A 15,928-nucleotide genomic window follows, 5' to 3' on the forward strand; every position below is an offset into this window, starting at 1 on the left:
ACCCCACAGTATCTACATCTAGAAAAAAAGAGAGCTTAATAATGCAAGACGAACCATTGAATCAAAAAGTAATGTGAAAATTCCAGAAGCAACATACGTGTAAAATCAACATACATACGGATGAAAAAGAAAACTGAGTAAATCTCCCATCACTCCAGTAACTATAGTTGTCCTTTCACTCTTCTTTTTCTAGAACACACGGGCTACATAACTGCTACTTGACCAGAGCAAAATTTAAGCAGGGAGATAGGGCCCCTCGGGATGGGGAAGAGTGAGAGTCCCAGAGAAACAGCTGTGATTGCTCAGTCCCATCACCAAGAAGCAAATGTTTGGAACAAGTCAGCACTCAGGGCTCTGTGCGGTGAAGACAGTGAAGAGCCAGGAGTACACCCGCCTGCCCGCCCTGACTTCCCCAGCTGAGAGTTAGGCATGGTGGCCCCTGTACCTGCAGTGCTAGCTAGCTACCTCGGAGAATGACACAGAGGATGCAAGGGCAGCTGGGTAACATAGATGCTGCCTCAAAATATTTGATTAAAGGCGAAATTTCACAATCCTATAATTTGCAATTTTAAGATTTCCGGGTAGCAAGGCTAGGCAACCATATTTGGGACCCACTGCACCCTACACAAGGTAGCATCTAAGAGTCCTTTTACTAATTAAAGCAGATGCTTACCCAATAATTACATAACTCTTACAATGATCTATTTGTAACGAAACCTATTTTTCGTTCATATTCTGTAATCTGGTGGTTTGGGTTTTTTTTTTTGTTTTGTTTTGTTTTGGTTTGGTTTTGGTTTTAGAAATTGCGTCATCTCTCCTCTTTTCAAATGAACAACACTATTTAGTTGAATATTCAGACTCTATTTAGTACAAAATAAAGGGTCAAATAAATATTCATGAATAGATATGACGTGGTCAAGCTCTTTGTGTTTAAAAAAAATCAGCATTTATTCATTCTCTCTTAAGTAAGTTGGTCCTCACATGTAGGGGAAGACATTCTCCTCAGACTTTGTTTTACTGGAACATTGAGACTACTAAACAGAGTAACAGTTCATAAGTCAGGGCTTCAAGTGTTTACATTGTAACTGATAAAGTCATTTTGTCTTCTCTAGGATGAAGGAATGAGCCATGTGCCCCTTATTGCATTCCTACGGGGCCTCGTTTAGTGCTGTGTAAATACGTAGCATGGTTGCATTAGTACTGATCTCGTTTTCCACTGCTGACGGTCTCCTAACACACATCAGCTGTGCCAGCCTCAGGACAATACTAAGACAGTGTCACACATGATCTCTTTGACCATCCAGGCTTAGTTTTGGGAACGAAGGCCCCACAGTACTGGGTGATGGGACTTCCAGGCAGAAGCCCTGGCATTATAGCTTTGCCTTTGACATCCCTGAGAAAGTGATCAGCCCACATCACCCCCATGACCTCTGAGCCCTGTTCTGAAACATGAACTCTGTCTTCAAGTTCTTACAGTGACTCTGTTAAGACAACACTCACGTTGTTCATCTCAATTTTGAATCTGGACTACATGTCTGCTTATTGCTTTAATGTGCTTTCCCCTTCGTTCTGAAAATATTTTCGTGTGTGACCAAGGCATACAGAGTTATGTTGCTTAAAAAAAAAAAACAGGAGGTGCCCCAGCACCCAGCACTTTAAAACATCAGGCCATTTGTGCGATGAGTCCTTCTGCCTGTGACCAGCTGGGAAGGAGACTCACAGCTCCACACGCAGCATGCGCTGTGCACTGAGACAATCACCATCCCACAGTGTGGCCCGGATATAACCTCTGTGTAGTCGCATTGGAAGAAAGCACCTTTGATAATCCTGTGAATGGCTTGACTTGGGTGTCAGCGGGCCCATACTTGAGCGTAAGACGCCATGTTGGGTGCTGCTGTGATGTCAGAGACGCCATGTTGGGCGCTGCTGTGATGTCAGAGACCAGAGTGGGAAGGATGTCAATTTTTACTTCTTTTTAAGCCATTTGGTTACTGGCAGTGTCAATAAGACATGTAGTTCCCAGGAAATGACTAAAATCTCATGCATATGCTGTGCCTTACAAAATCATGTATTTGATATTTGTACTTATTACTCTTTAAAAGATTTGTGTTTATTATTTTACATTGTGTGTATTTGGGGGGATCTTTGTACATGAATGCAGGTGCCTGCAAAGGCCAGAGGTGGCTAGCATTACAGATGGCTGTGAGCCTTCAGATGCTGAGGGCGGGGAGGGGAGCGGCAAGGAACTGAATCTAGGTCCTCTGCAAGAGTAGAATATGTTCTTCACCCCTGAGTCATCTCTCCCCACCTCCCTTTACCACTTTTTAAAGAGAACACAGTGATAGTTACAGACAAGCATGCTGTGGAATATCAAGCTTACCTACAATAGTGGCATACTTTTTTTCTGGTTGATTTGATTTTTCTGAGATGCATAAAGATACTGGGTGCGATATTATCACAAGTGCAGTAGTAACGCTGTGTGGGTCTCCTGTGCTGTTCTCTGTCTCACACCATTGGTCTTAATGGCTGCCAGTGTCGTTTTTATGAGCTCAGTCCTCAGTGAGTTTCTGTTTCAAACAAGTCATCGTGTCTAATTGTTGCATTTGTTATCTTTCAGAGCAGTTGAACATCACATAGCAAGAGTGACATCTGGTTAACAGTGTCACAGCAACCTGAAACTCGGATCGCCTTCTGTGTTGGAAGTAAAAAGAAAAAATGCAAAAGTGATCACCAAAGGTAAAGCCTCGTTTCCTTTGTATTAGCCCACTCTATAACGCCCTTTTAAGATGCACTATATGGAAGTATTTTTCTCTTTTTATAGTGTGATATATTTCTACCTTGAGATTTCAAAGCTATAGCCAGGCTATAGAACTTAAAGCCTCTTTTTTAGTTCCTTGGTTACCTGTACAGACTTTGACCAAGATAGAGTTCACATGTGGAGTAATTGTTGTTGGCAATCTAGAATGTCAGATCTGTGGGCCAAAAATTGTTGGACATGAGGTTAAGCATGGAATAAAAGAAATCCACGGCGCTGGAGAGTTGGCTCAGTGGTTAAGCGCATTGCCTGCTCTTCCAAAGGACCCAGGTTCAATTCCCAGCACCCACATGGCAGCTCACAACTGTCTGTAATGCCAAGATCTGACACTCTCACACCAATGCACAGAAGTTAAAGTTTAATAAAATATTTAAAAAAAAAAAAAAAAAAAAAAAAGAAATCCACGGCACAGCATCCGCTTTGCATTTTCTTTGCATGCTGTACAAATTTTGCACTTATCAGCACAGGCATGGCCACTGTGATCTAAACCTGGTAGGAAAGGCAGTGGGATTGCTGCGGCCCAGGCTGCGGTCTCCACTCCCTTCCTTTCATGTGCTCCATTAGGAGGGGAAGACTGTAAAATGTGTAAGTCAAATGCGTTACATGCGTGGTGTCAGATCGGGAGGGGATTAGTACTGCTGAAGGCATCAGTGAGCTGCTCTCCTGTTTGGGTTACTTGTACAACAAAGACAAGGACTTGGAAATGGCACTTTACCAGGAAGATGATCCCAACAGCTGGGCCATCTTACTGGAACGTGATGTAATTTCCAGCCAAGGCGGGAGGGTAGTAAGATTGAGTCCAGACTGAGCTACACATCAAGATTGTGCCTCTGGAAAGGACAGAAGTATAGATAGGGGCATAGCCAGAACATGGGTGGGTTAATGAACCTGCCCCAGGAATCATGGGAACTTGACTCCTCAGACACCTCTCATTGGAGGCTTGGATGCTGTCTGGAACCTGCACCCGGAAGGCATCCAGTAGGAGAATCCCTCTCTGGGTCAGCCAAGGAGGGCATGAGCCCCCTACAGTGTAAGGATGTGTTAGCAGCAAAACACTCAGTTATCTCTGAAATGATAAAGGCCAAGAGAATCTGGTGCAGAGGAGAACTGTCCATTGCTTGCTTCATGTTTTAAAATCCCATCTAAGTGTCAGGAATCCAGAATGAATGGTTTCAAGATACGTTTTTACCAATAGATATGTGCCCAAAATGAAGCATGCATCTTGGCATACAGTATTTTTAATATATATAATATATTATACGTATTCATTGTATAAATATATACACACTATTGATTTCAGAGTGCACTGAGCATTTTTGGAAGAGTTATAAATAGTGTAATAACTTTTAATAGTACTGTAGAAGTTACTGAGTATTATTCACACTGAAAGTATGTAAACATGTATGCTTGCTCTTTGTCTCCTTCCTCCTCCCCCTCCCACTCCTCCTCCTCCTTTTCTTTTTCCTCTTCTTTATTCTTCTTCCTCTCTCCCACTCCTTCTTTCCTTCCCTCCCTCCCTCCCTCCCTCCCTTCCTCCCTCCCTCCACACCTTCTCCTATCTCTCTCATCTCTAGAGGATAATTTGAGTGAGTTGGTTCTCTCTCACTCCACCATACTCAATATATGGACTTCCTGTTAAGCCACTTACTGGTTAGGCCATCTCATTGCCCCGACTCCTTTCTTCTCCTCCTCCTCCTCTTCCTTCTCCTCCTTCTCCTCCTCTTCTTCTTCTTCATTAAACTGTTAAAGAGTAAAATTAAGTTGGATAAAAATGGTGGTTTTGTTAAAAAAATCTATATAATCACACTAGAAGATATGGCTAGAAAGGAGTTAGATATTAACTGTGTAACTTACAAGTAGACATTAGCAAACACCTCACTAGTGCCTAGTGATGCACAGCTTTCTAATGAGAGCAGTGAAAGTGGTGTGCAGGGAGCAGTGTCGGGGGGGGGGGGCAGGAGAAGATGGTGGACAGTGCATCCAAGGAAGCTGTGGCGGATGGCCAGGCAGAAACACCGAAAGGAGCAGACAGAGGCAGACCCTGAGTTGACAAGACTTGGCCAGCAGTGGGGAGGTGCCCTCAGAACGCATTCTACTGTGAGCACAAGGTGTAAAGGGAGTGACTACTATCCCAGAGACTTTGCTGCATGACAAGTTCCCTTCCTGGTCACACTTGTCACCACCTCTCACTTGGTCTAAGTCTTCCGACATGAAAACTCTGATTATATCTTGTTTCAGCTCAGATCAGATATTCTCAGATTTACCACTCCATCGTTATCCTAACTGCTAATGCAGAAGATTTTAAAGCCTGCCACTCAGTTTGCCGGCTTTCACTCTTTGATTTCACTCACCTGTGGTCTAGCGCACTGTCTAGGAAGGACTATCTGTGGTCTGTGAAGCTTCTGGCTGCGTTTGTAGGTCTGTGGTTGGCTGGCATAGATCAGTACACGATGAGGACACAGATGTGCATTTTTAACAAGCTTTGAGCAGATGCTTTCCTGTTTGTTTGGAGAGCAGCTACATAACATGGATGACTGGGGCAGCGGCGCGCTATAATGCTCACGTCACTGATTGAGTTAGGGCGAGACTAGGCTTTCTTGCCAGCTCACACTGTGGAGAGTTGTATTAGCTCCAGATAGGATCTGAGTCTTGGAATGAAATGAGGTTTATTAGCTGGCCATGGTGGTACAAGCCTTTAATCCCAGCATCGGGGAGGCAGTGGCAGGGAGACTTCCTAGTCCAAAGCTGGTCTGATCACATACAGTGTTCCAGGCCAGCATCCAGTGCTACAAAGTGAGACATTGACTCAAAAAAGGAAAAGAGATTAAACTATATATATGACCTTTTTTTCTAAATAATTTGTTTATCTTTTTGGTTTATATTTTTGGTTTTTATTTATTTTTATTTATTTATCTTTGTATGTGTTGGAGTGTGTGCCTGCATGTATATATGTGCACCATATGCGTGTAGTACACATGGAGGGTGTCAGATCCACTGGAACTGGAGTCGTACATACTGTGAGCTACCATGTGGGTGCTGGGAACCGAACCCAGGTCCTCAGCAAGAGCAGTAGGTATGTAACCTCTGAGCCTTTGCGCCAACCCTGAAATAAGATCTTAATATCATAAAAATTCGCATACTAAGTTCCCAGGCATATCTTCTATCTCCTACTGTATTATAGACTTGGATGGATGAATGGATGGGTGGGTGGGTGGGTGGATGGATGGGTAGGTGGGTGGATGGATGGGTGGGTAGGTGGGTGGATGGATGTATGGGTGATGGATGGGTGGTGGATGGATAGATGGCTGGGTAGATGGATGGATGGATGGGTTGTGGGTAGATGGATGGGTGCGTGGGTGGATAGTTGGGTGGGAGGATGGATGGATGGGTTGGTGGGTGGATAGATGGGTGGATGGATGGATGGGTGATGGATGGATGGGTAGGTGAGTGGATGGATGGGTGCGTGGGTAGATAGATGGGTGGGTGGATGGGTGGATAGATGGATGGGTAGGTGGGTGGATGGGTGGGTGGATGGATAGATGGGTTGTGGATAGTTGGGTGGGTGGATGGGTGGATGGGTTGGTGGATGGATAGATGGGTGGGTGATGGATGGGCAGTGGATGAATGGATTCAGCAACAGTGACTTCTTACAAAGAAATCTCTGTGGGATACTTTATAAAGAAAGACAGTTGTCCTTTGCATGGGTTGAATGGAATCTTCCTTATAAATGGCACTCAACACCAAAAGTGTCTTAATAGAGGAGTAACTTTGTCTGTTCAGAGTTGGAGCTTCCAGGCATCCCCAGCTCTGTGCTCCTTAATAAGACAGCTCTTCACAAAAGACTTTTTGGTATCTGATTGAATACAATGAAAGAAATGTCATTTTTATCAAGACAAATTGTACATTTTACTTTATGAAAGAGCCACTGGGTGTGTGAAACCAGGAAATCACATCAGCTTAATAAAATTCTTTTGTAAGTGCGTCTCCTTGAGTTTAGATTTCGCAGCTGCAATGTGGTCTGACTGTTTATTCACACCAAGGACAAAAGCTCTTTCTGGTTTCTTGCCTTGAAATGTGTTCATGATCAGTGTTGCATGTTTTCTCTCTGTATTTTTATCTGCATTTTTCAGACCATGATTGCATTGGCAAATTTATCCCACTTTTTTGGCTAAAATAACTTTTCCTAGTGTCTGTTTTCTGCCTACTCTTTGATTTATTCCAGAAAGTGGCTTCAGTGCCTTCTTTCAAAGCTCAGTATGAGTTTTCTTCTGTGTGTTTTAAAACCAAAGTCCCATATATTTTGGTGCCTGTGTATTTGGTTGTGTACTAAAGTCGAAAATACATCCATGAAAATGCTTACAATTATATATTATCAAAATTAACCATAGAGTATGGTGAGCATGAATGCCTGAAATTTTATCTTTAAAATGTATTTCATACTGAGTGAGTTAATGCAGAAGCAGAAAGACTCACATGGTATATACTCACTTATAATTGGGCATTAGCCTAAAAGGCATGTCCCACAAAAGTCTTCACTTACCAGGAGATTGGGATCGATGTAAGGACATCCTACTGGGACTCTAGGTAAGAGAAATATAGGAGATGGGGAAATAGAAGGATCCGTAGGGTCCTAGAAACCTACAAGAAGAACATTGTAATGGGTGGATCGGGGTCCTGGGGGTCTGTTCAAACTGTTGCACTAACCAAGGACAATACAATAGTAAACATCGAATCCCTATTCTGATCTACCCAATGGACAGGACATTCTCCACCATTATATGGAGAGCGGGGACTGACTCTAACATGAACTCTGGTTCTCCATATCTGACCGCCTCCCGTTGACAGGGAGGCCTGGTGGCACTAAAAGAAAGAATAAGCAGGCTACCAAGATGAGACTTGATAGCCTATGACCATATAGTGGGGGAGGAGGTCCCCCTTAGTCACAGACAAAGGGGAGGGGAGTAGGGGGAAAGCAGGAGGGAGGGAGGAATGAGAGGATACAAATGATGGGATAGCAATTTAATCGTAATCTGAATAAGTTAACTAAATAATTAATTAAAATTTATTTCATAATTCATTTTAGTAGTAAAGATAATAATAATTTCATAGCATGCTTCATATTAAAGCTTAAATGTTAACTAAAGCATAAAAATACTAGCTTTACCTTTGTTTTTCTGTGGGTGTATTTATCTGGTTGAGTCCTGGCTGGACTTGTTGCCTCAATTAGAGAAGGAAGAGCTAGGTGCTCAGGGCTGCCTCAGCGGCTAAAATACTTGCCACACAAACATAGAGACCAGAGATGAGGTTTTCATAGCCAATGTGAAGCCCATGTCTGCAATCCCAGCACTCTGAGGTGAGAGTTAGAGAGAGGAGAATTCTGGGAAGCTCCCCATGGGCACACAACTATGTTTGCACACACAGGGAACAGGGGAAGACAGAGAAAGACAGACACACATATATAGACAACACACACACATGCACCTACACACACGCATGCATGCATGCACATGGTGTTAAGAGAGAAGAGGAGATGGCTAGAGATATAGTACTGTGGTTAAAGGTATGGCTTCTTCCCCCACAGCTGTGGAGAATGAGCTGTCCATTGGCTGCATCTGAACAGAGGGTCTAGGGTCTAGGTTCTCTGCATGCATTGTCCTTGGTTGGTGCAAGAGTTTGTGCAGGACCCCTGTGTCCAGACCTGCTGGCCTTGTTGGTCACCCTTTGGGGCTCCTGAGCCCTCTAGGTCCTTTCATTCCCCGCCCCCCATTTTTCCATACCACTCTCAGCACTCCACCTGGAGTCCAGCAGCCAGTCCCAACATCTGTCTCGATACCCCCACTGGATGGAGTCTCTCTGAGGACATCTATGTTGGGCTAACATCTGCCTCTGACATGAACTCTGGTGCCCCCAATTTGGTCACTTCCCCTTGGTGGGGGACGCTGGTGGCACACAGAGGAAGGGGAAGCAGGCTATCCAGATGAGACCTGATAGGCTGTGGTCATATGGTGGGGAAGGAGGCCTCCTTCCGTCAGAGGTCTAGGGGAGGGGAATAGGGCAGAAGGAGGAGAGAGAGTAATAATTGATATGTAATATGACTAAAGTATTTTTTTAAAAAGTCTTAGTCTTAGCCCTATTAAACAAACTCTACTGATCATTGGTCATATGATTTATCTTGTTTTTAAGCACCAATATCATATTGCTGCAATTATTTTTATTTGTTTTTTATGGATCATTTTATTTTAAATGAATCATGTAAAAAGTTTATATCTAATGAATATTTCAACTATAAAGAAGAAACTTAATAATTTCTATCTGGGTATCCTGATCAGGGAAAGGCAGCGCTTTCCTGTCTGGATGTTCTAATTCTGCTCTTCGCGCAGTGCACGTCATTTAATCTATTTATCTACTAACTTTTGTTGCCCTTGCAAAGCATTAAAAAGACCAGCATTTGTGAGTCAGAAATTAACTACACATTTGCATAAATTTTTCATTGCTTTTTTAAAATTTATATATTAAAATTATTTTTTGCCTACTGTAAAAAAAAAGCACAGCTTGTCTTCTAAGACACTTGCTGTCTGGTTCCCAGCACCCATGTGGTGTCTCACAACCACCCCTTACTCCAGTCCCAGGGGATTCAGTGCCCTTATCTGCCCACTGTGGGCACTAGGCATGTACGTGACACATAGAAATGTATGCTGGCAAAGCACAAAAAATAAAAAATATGTTTTTTAGAAAAGAAAAGTGGAGACGGAGGAGAAGGAAAAGCTGTTTAGGTCAAACCCCTGAGGTTCCCTCCAGCACCCAGCTCCAGTCGCGGGGTACATAGCTCATGCCGTGTTGCCTAAAAGTAGTTTCAGAAGTATGAAATGGTCAATCTATTAACTGTCCACAGCTTGAAGTAGAGTTTAAAAGGCAGGATTTAAAGTTTAGAAAGATGTGAGTTCGATGTCCTCCTTTCTCACTTCTCACAAGGCTGCCCTGGAGAATATTCTAGACCACATCACACACCTAAGAGTCTCTACCAGCAAACTAAGTTCTCTGTCTCATTAGGGCTGCTGTAATTCCGATTGTCATTTTTTAAGGTTGTTTTGAAAACAAGAGATAATGTACAGAAAAAAATCTAGAACTTGGTTGACACTAAACATATATAGCTCTAACAGACCTCAAAACTGACTAAACCCAAACTAAGGTAGCTAACATTTCATTTTCTTCCACGGGGCTAAGGAAAGTTTTGCCTGAGGTGCAAAAAAAGATGAACATGCTTTAGAAAATGTCTCCATAATTGAGTCATGTGAGTCTTAAAAGGCTCATGGGAGAATTCATTGTGCATTTTCATCTGGAAGGGATGTCACTGGCCATTCCCGCTGCTGGTGAGCATAAGCGGAAAGCCACGCCCTTCACCTCAAGCATACGTCCTTCAGTGGAGCACAGGTGTTCACACTCACTGGCTCAGTGCTTGGGAGGCCAAGGCAGAAGGATCCAAAGTTCAAGGCCAGCCAGGGCTACATAGCAAGTTCCAGACCAAGCAGTGCTATCTAAAGAGACCTTGTGTTCCCCTCCACCCACTCCCCAAAGGAAAACAAATGATTTTTTCATCTTTGAGTAAAGTCTCCAAGTGGCATCTGTGTCCTCTCTTCTAATCAACCCATACCCTTGGATTCTACAACCCAGATATCCTACAGACTGCAGAGAATCATCCCAAAAAAAAAAAAAAAGTCCATATGCTTGGAACTTAGATATGATTACAGTATATGCGAAGTTGTTTCTTTTTATGTCTCAAAATAAAACGTTCATTTCTCACAGCCAATTTGCCAGATGCAGCTTCATCTCCAGAGGCAAAAGAAATCAAATTTTGGTCGATAGAAGATTCATTTGCTACAATATTCATGTTCCTGTTGGACATGTCTCTGTGACATTGGTTAACCCCAATACTTCATCATCAGAAATTCAGAGTGGCCTACTTAATAGGCAATCAACAAAGCTTTGGTGTGATATTTCAACCTCAACACAGGAGCTCATATTTTGGTTTTTTGGGTTTTTTTTTTTCTATTTCAATTTCAAACGTCCTGTAAATCTGCTGTAAGTGACTGTTTGGAGATAGTTCTTACTGTCTAGTCATCTGTCCCCTTTTTTATGTCAGAAATAATTTAGAAGCTGAAAACCACAGTGCTCTCTGAAGAACGTGATTACCTCAGACATTTATTAGAAACTAAAGTCTAACTGTGTGGTGCTATGAATGGTGTTGGTCATGTCTCAGAAATGTCACCATCAGGATGAAAATCCTGCTGATGAGAGTGTCTCAGGGCTGATGGGATAAAGATTAGATTATAGGTGGATGGTAAACAGATAGGTAGTTGACAGACAGGAATATAGATGAGTCAAAGATAAATAAATTAAGAGAGAGAGATCACAGAAGGATAACAGATCAAGTGTGGTTTAAATTACAGTATTAATTATTTAAACAGCCCAATATTTCCCATTAGAGTTGCTTTTTCACTACATCCGTTATTCACAATATAAAGGCATTACACTCTGTAGCGGGATGAATTTGCTTTTAGATAAACTACAATGGACTTCACTGCAGCTCACTGTTCTTGTGTCTTTGTTCATCTGTGAGAGCACACAGGAACCATGTCCACTGCGTACAACGGGTGCAGCTTTCCAAGAATAACGAGAAAGAAGGAAACAAGATTTCTGGCTCAGTTTGTTTCATCTTAGTGTGTCCTCAGCATATGTTAGGTATTTCCACCCAAGAGACCATATTCATTAAAGGCTAAATTTAGGGGAATGCTGATACTATGCTGCATAACTAACTTTAGCACTGGCATTTTCTTACCCTCCCAACGCAATCTGGGAACCGAAAATCAACATACAAGTTTGACAAAACTTCAGGATCCGCAGGGTCCATCTCTCTCTGGCATTTCAAACACTAGGGACTATTTTATTGAGACAGTTTCTATGTAGCCCCAACTGTCCTGGAACTCCCTGTGTATATAAGGCTGGCTTCCCACTGATGATTGATGTGGGACAAACCAAGCCCAGGCAAGTGGTCCTCAACTTTATAAGAAATCTAACAGAGCAGGGACAAGGGGAGCAAGCCAGTAAGCAGCATTCCTCCATGAGCCCTGCCCCAGTGCCTACCCCCAGGGTCCTGCCTTGAGTTCTGTCCCCTGACAATGGACTGAAATAAGCCTTACTCTATCTGAGTCATGGTTGGTCATGGTGCTTACATAGCACAAAAGGGAAACTAGGACCCAGGGTGAGGGTTGAGAACATTTGGAGAGTGTCAGGCTTCAGGGCTGTTTTCTAATTTGGTTTCTGGCTGCACTGTTGAATGTCTGTGTAAGGGTTTTCATTTGCTCCTGCAGATGGGTAGTGACCTTAGCGGTACTGCTGACACTAGACAGACCCACAAAAGATGGCACGATGTTTTTATTAATGCCTTCTTTAGTTCTGTCACCTCGGAAGCATCCTGTACCCTGGCAAGGCCCCTGTCCTAGTCAGACTTCTTGGATCCAAGTGCTTCGACCTGCAGTGTACAGTGGGCCTTAATTAGGCCTTCATTTGCATATGCTTTGGGGGAGGTTAACAACCTCCAAATGTTACACATAAAGTATTTCATGAGGAATTTGAGAAATGCTCCAAACATTGTTTAAAAATGACCAATAAATAACATGTGCACGGGTGTGAAGAGTTTAAAAAAAAAAACATATCCTTTTTGAGCTTTAAAGTGACTGCTTCTTTTTAAATATGTAATTATAATTTAATTAATATATATAATATATAATTTAATATATATATACAATTCAACCTTTTCCTAGTATGAGTTTTCCTGTTTTCTTTTCCTCCCTTCTACCTTTTCCTTGACCCCTCCCTCTCTCCCTTTCAAATAAGTCTCCTCTTTCCTTTCATCATTACTGCTACCCAGTCAGAGAGAGGCTCATCCTGTGGGTGAATAATTCTTCATCTCTCAGGAGAATTATAGTTGTCTATAATTCTCTGTCAAGGGAAGAGTGCCATGAGACTTTCCCCTTCCATGATAGCATTCCTACTGATGTGCCTGTTCAGGTCTTGTTTGGGTGACCGTATAGTTGGCATATCATGGGTGTAGTTTCTCTGACTTTTCTAGAAGACAAAATCTCACAACCAACTTCCTGGTCTTCAGGCTCTTACAACCTTGCTACCCCACCCCCAGCCTCCTTCTGCAATGTCCCCTGAGCCTTAGATGCAAGCGATGGGCGCACTATAGGCTGTAGCTCTGAGCTTTTGAGCAGCTGTGGCTTTCTGCAATGATCTCCATCTTCTGCAGACAGAAGCTTCTTTGATAAAGATGTGAGAGATCCACTCAACTGCGGGCTTAAAGATGACCGTTTAGAATTCCACTTAGGGATTGTGCTGCTCTCATAAGGTGGTGGTGGTAGGTTTTCCTCTAAGATCCCTGACCTCACTAGCCCCAGGTAGTTTGCTAGGCTTCCTGTTTCTGGCATGATTTCTTCCTGATGATGGGTCTTAAGTCCAAGTGCATAGTTATTGTTTACCGCTGAGATATGGGTACCAATGTTACTAAGACATGGATACCATTGTTGCTAAGACATGGGTATCACTGTTACTCAGACATGGGTACCACTGTTGCTAAGACATGGGTACCACTGTTGCTAAGACATGGGTACCACTGTTGCTAAGACATGGGTACCACTGTTGCTAAGACATGGATACCACTGTTGCTAAGACATGGGTGCCACCCTTGCACCTTTGGGGACATTTTTGCCACACAGTCATTGCTGTGGCTCATAGACATCATAGATACAAGTACTGGTTGCTTCCTTCTTGCTTGCATAGAACCTGCCTGGATGATGAAAGTTAAGTTCTGTTACAGGAAGGAGGCTGTCATAGCATATCCAGCCCAAATCCTCCAAATCTTGAGTATGTAATACATGATGTCTTCAGCAGTAGAGACTTTACCTTCGAATTCTGGGATGAAAACAAGCACAAGAGGCCACGCCTACGTATAGTTTGAGGAGTCTCTTGGACTGCCCTCATCAACAACCCACAAGGTGGTTTCTCCTGACTGGTACTGGGGTTTTTGTTAGCTAGTCTGTGGCTCTTGGGAGGGAGCATTTAAACTATGTGCATGTGTGTGTGCTTATATGTATCATATGCAATTTTAGGTAAATAAGAGATAATATGATTTCTTACAGCCTTTTCAACCGTCCTTGGCGCTGTTTCCCCTCCCCCTACCTGCCCTTCTGTACCGACTTCTTTCCCCTTTTCAGTACAGCCTTTTCTAGTTCCACCCATTTGCCTCCAAACTTCGTTGTTTCATTTTTTCTTCTTTACAGCTAACTAGTATTCTGCTGTGTATGTGACCACATTGTCATCATCCAGTTGGCAGTTGAAGGACATTAGGTTGTTTCCATTCCCAATTATCTGTGGATAATTTTCGTAATTGTACTATGGAAGAAGATGCTTTGGGTAGGAACACTGAAGCCCTGAGGACCACTAGGATGCGAAGAGGAAGGTGATGTCTAGCCTAGCTACCCACCCCACAGGACGGACTGCTGAGAGAAACAGAGGTTTAGTTCCTGGCCTCTGGGAAGGGCCCTCCTGTAGGTGGTAGGAGAAGATGGATGCCGGGGGGGAGGGCAGGTACTGAGATGTGTAGGGATGTACAATGTTGTGGAACGCAGGCTGAGAAAGAAGTTTGGGGATCAGGATGGGGATTTTATTTTATTTTATTACTGTGGTGCTGAAGATTGGACGTGGAGCCTTGAATGTACTGGGTAAATATATAGTGCCTCAGGCCCCAAACTACAGAATTTAATTAATATGAAAATGTGATTTTCAGCTTGGAAACTTCTAACTTTCAAACGTGGCATCTGTCTTCTAAGTTATGTAATTGTAAATTGCAAAACTCACTCACCCCCAACTCCCTGATCTGACGTTTTGAAGGACCAATGTTGTTTCAATGTCCGAATCTTGAGGTCACCATTGACTTGCCCTTCATGTCAGTCCCACCTTCTTCTCTGTCCTCTCACGATGTTTGGTTTGTGTTCTCTGGGTCTTTCAGTCCCTTCCTGACGTCTCGCCACTACACTGAGTACCCTTCCCAACGCCTGGGCTTCATGAGAGCCTCTCATCACAGTTTCAATCTGAAAGCTGTTTTTGTATTAACCTCCCCCAATACCGCCATGGATGCATTGCTTTAATTTAAACTAATACACAAAAGAAGAAGCTGAACATACTTCCGGGGTCACATGCAACGTGCGATGTATGCATACATTGGATAATATCTAAATCAAGGTGAACACATTTGTCAATTTCAGTTCTCTGTCATGTCTATGGTAAAGTTATTTTTAAACCCTCCTAGCTTTTTGAAATGTACATCATGTAATCATTATCTGTCATCCTTGTTCTGTGCAGCGATGCCCTAGAGCTTTCTGCTTCCATCTGGTTGTAATTTAGTGCCTGTTGATCAACCTTTTCCCCTGATTCATCTCCTCTTGGCAGCGATGGGAACCCCCGCTTATCCTCAACTTCTCTGAGTCCAACCTCATTACAGCTCATATATTGGAGGGATCATGTGAGTCTTCTCTTGTGTCTTGCCCCTCCTCATTTAACATAATCTCTATTTCTATCCAATTGTCACAAATAATATTGTTTAATATTTTTATGAATGAATAATATTCCATTGAGTGAAAAGACCACATTTTCTTTATCTATTCGTCATTTGATGGACACTTGCATTGTTTTTATTTCTTGGCTATTATGAATAGGGCTGCAATGAACAAATATCTACTCAGTATAATTATTTCCTTATGATGTATTTGTAACGGTAATGTTTGCCTAATTTCTATGTGCCAGACACTATGCTAAGAATTCTGCTTTCCTTTGTTTTTATAACAATTCAGATAGTACGTGCTATGCTCATTCCTGTTTTTAAAATGAAAAACAATGGTATTTAGAGAGTTTTAGAAAATATAAGTCAAGTAGGAGTTAGCTAGAGCCCACACCAGTAACATTATGTCATAAAAGTATGATACAAGGATGGCCAGACTCCAAGAGATAAGCATGGACAGATTACAATGGAGTGTGAATTATCCTTGATGGGCAAAC

The 15,928-nt window shown here is 42.7% G+C and overlaps 1 protein-coding gene across 3 annotated transcripts in view; it reads left to right on the forward strand.

Annotated features, from left to right (window-relative positions):
- The first annotated feature begins 2,615 nt into the window (after positions 1 to 2,615).
- Positions 2,616 to 15,928, forward strand: part of Dlgap1 (DLG associated protein 1) — a 509,503-nt gene continuing 496,190 nt past the window's right edge. For 2 of the 3 annotated variants that reach the window (XM_051154473.1, XM_051154472.1), the window contains exon 1: positions 2,622 to 2,736. The gene's annotated coding sequence lies outside the window, so the exon portion shown is untranslated. Of the gene's footprint in view, positions 2,737 to 15,928 lie in introns of all 3 variants that reach the window. The other variant, XM_051154471.1, reaches the window with a different exon arrangement.

The sequence above is a fragment of the Acomys russatus genome, chromosome 12 (assembly GCF_903995435.1).
Source record: "Acomys russatus chromosome 12, mAcoRus1.1, whole genome shotgun sequence".
Classification (NCBI taxonomy): domain Eukaryota; kingdom Metazoa; phylum Chordata; class Mammalia; order Rodentia; family Muridae; genus Acomys; species Acomys russatus.